The sequence below is a fragment of the Limulus polyphemus genome, unplaced genomic scaffold, assembly GCF_000517525.1.
Source record: "Limulus polyphemus unplaced genomic scaffold, Limulus_polyphemus-2.1.2 Scaffold261, whole genome shotgun sequence".
NCBI lineage: Eukaryota > Metazoa > Arthropoda > Merostomata > Xiphosura > Limulidae > Limulus > Limulus polyphemus.
Genome location: NW_013665871.1, coordinates 453,142 through 456,447, shown reverse-complemented (window position 1 = coordinate 456,447; position 3,306 = coordinate 453,142).

The following is a 3,306-nucleotide window of genomic DNA, read 5'->3' as shown; positions in this document are numbered from 1 at the left end:
GTCTTGGTGTTAGCTGGTGTTTTTTGTATTTTATCTTGGTGTTAGCTGGTGTTTTTTGTATTTTGTCTTGGTGTTAGCTGGTGTTTTTCTCTAAACCTTTGTGAGTTACATTTTTATTTGTTTCGTAAATCTAACAAGTATGAGTTTCAAAACAATAAATTGATAACGATTCTTTACCTGGAAGCGTAAGCTGATTAAGGTTTTTTCTGAATAACATTTGAAATATCTCAGTTCTTCCAAACCCGCAGTGTTAGATTCGGAGGCCTTGATGCAAATCGCAAATACGCGGCCATTCAACGACTATCTGACGGTAGTAATTTTGCGTATTCCATTTTCTATCAAAATCCAAATACTCATAATGTTATACTATGTAAAATCATTGATTAAAGTCAGTTACTTACTCTCAAGCCCAATGTTTACTATACCGTGAGGTGTTCTTCACGAAAGAGCGTCATGCTCACTTGTGGACTGTTTATATCATGGAGATTAACTTTCAGAATGTATTATAATATGTTTTTTGGTTTGTTTTTCCCTTGTGTTAGAGAGGAACGAGAGGGGGGGGGGAATCCCGGGAAGCTCCTTTGTTTCGGAGTTCCTGATGTAAATGTACCAGTTAGCCCCTCTTACCCCTCTTGGCAACAGCTGTGGGGGTTTTAGTTTTTGGTGGAATAGAGTAATGCTTGTTTGTCATTTATCAACAACTGTTTAGTAAAACTAACTTGCACTTGAAACTTTAAAGAGACCAAGCATGGTGTAGCAATTAGTGTGTCGGGCTGTGCATCGGAAGGTTTCATGTTAAGCTGATGAACGCTCTACACTTTCACAAGTGGAAGCGTTCAAACTGTGACAGTCAATTTCGCTATTTGATTAGGAATAATTGCTGGCCAGCAGCTCTAAATTAGAGGTAACTATGCTTGATTATTTTGTGTTTGTGACCTGGCTATTTAGTCCATTTGTCACATAAGGTCCATCTAGGTTGAAAATATCAATACAAACTGAAACTGTACAAACTCCATTGAGTCGAAATTCTGCTTTTTTTTTTACTGTCAATGCAATTTTTTATTCTTTGACGTTTATGATCTACTTTATGTTTCGTGACCATCAAACGTTTGAATACTACACAGTATAGCGTTCCAAACGCAACATTAAAAAACACAAACTACAACAGCTTCCTGGTTTTTAACCATTGAAAACAAAGTCAACCACATGCACTTGTCCCTCTTGTCTGATTTACTAGCGAGCGGTTTAATCTACCAAATCGAGCTGTGCTATTTTTGTCTCGCGCAAGAAGTTACAACGTATGCACAGCTGGTTTCAACTAACACAAAGAACCCCTTTAATGGCGGAAAGTGGGAGTCTGCTTCCGTGTCTAGCTACCAGGCCGGTGAGGACGAGCTGAAACCTTCAGCTTTTGTCGCTGTCTTGTCTGCGCGTGTTTTTGTTTTTATTATTCGTCGCTTTTTTTTAACGATGTGTAAAGATAGGGCGTGGAAACATTTCAGCTAATTAGGTTTGTTTGAGAGAAACTACTTAGGACTTTCCATTAATTATATACTCGTGATCTTCACGATTTTTAACCCACCACCCCTTTGTAGTAATGTATTTCCACTTCATTCTGTAATGATTATATTAAGTTAATTAGTGGTAGGAATTAGAATGTCAAACTTGTTAAACAATATACTTATATGATAACGTACAAAAGGCTTAACAAACCAAGTTTCTGTAGCTCCAGGTAAAAGTTACACGAGGGCGCACCACTAGTAACCACATTAAAAATGTATGTTTGTTGTTGTTAAGCGCAAAGCTACACAGTGAGCAATCTGTGTTGTGCCTACTGCATGTATCGAAACCCAATTTTTAGCGCTTTAAGCATTCAGGCTTCTGAAATCGAAGGTGGGTTGGTATATGATAGGAAGGTTGGATCGAGTTGTGGTTAGGGCGCTTGACTAGCAATCTAAGGATCGCGGGTCCCACCAAACATGCTAGCCATTTCAGCCGTGGCGGCATTATAATGTGACTGTCAATCCTACTATTCGTTGATAAAAGAGTAACCCAAGAGTTGGCGGTGGGTGGTGATGACTAGCTGCCTTCCCTCTAGTCTTTCACTGCTAAATTATGGACGGCTAGCGCAGATCGCCCTCGTGCAGCTTTGCGCGAAATTAAAACCAAACCGTTCAACTTCTAATCTGTAGCACTGCTGACTATAAACATAGACACATTTATTTTACAGCGAGTACTATTTATCAGTATTAAGAAACATGTTACCATTTAACCGCCACATCAAAATGCGAACACTTAATACACTTCTAAAGTCGATAAGGATGCGGCAATATAAAATATGAAAAACAAAAGAAAAAATTTTGCTATAGTTTCAACTGTTATCTGGCGCTTAAAACGTTTCTGTAAAAGCTAATTGAGGACATCTAATTCAATTGTTTGCAAATTTTCAACAATAGTTTCCAGAATTACGTAATCAAAAGCCGTTATTAAATTGTTCACAAACACAACACCAGGTGTTGTTTCAGATTACCGAATGATTTGAAGACCACAACGATTAATACTTCCATAGCTGGCGGAATCGGAGGTAGGCCTCCCCAAAATGGTAGCTAAGTGTTCCTTTGAATGGGGAATAGAGACTTGTGTATAATTATCAGGGAAAGAAATTTCTTCATCTCTGAATTCAATGACCACAGTTAACATTAGCCCTCCCAAATTCAAATTTGTTCCACCACCTAGTAAAACACTCTTTATAATAAATCAGACGGCAAGTTTGAAGGTGGCACATGATCAACGTCTTATATAATTCTATACATTTTCCTAAAGACACGAAAACTGAGACCGAGAGCAATTCAAATTTTGTAATATTGATCCTCGTTTGTCGTCATCCCCAGTTTTTACTTGCATAGAATGATGTAAATTCATTTTTAATGAACCCTAAGGTCGGAGGTGGGGGGGGGGTAGATCGTACAATACATTAGTGGCTGTGTCATGACAGTATCCGGCAAACAATAAAAAGCTCTAAATATCCTTTCAACGGTAATACAGTATTACAGCTTCCAGTACCATCACTTGTACTCTTGCAGAGAAAGTTTTGTTTAAAATCGATTCACCCCCCACTACCGTTTGTGTTAGAATTTTGGTAAAGGGCCATTGCCTTCAGCAACGTAATTTGCCTCTAGAAGACCTGTTTTCAGTGCAAAGATAGTCAGTATACAATGCAAGAATGTCCGAAAGTAATGTTCATCTTAATCTCAGTGGTAAGTACAAGGACGGGAAGGTGCGCTGTTGAAGTTAAAACGATAAGAA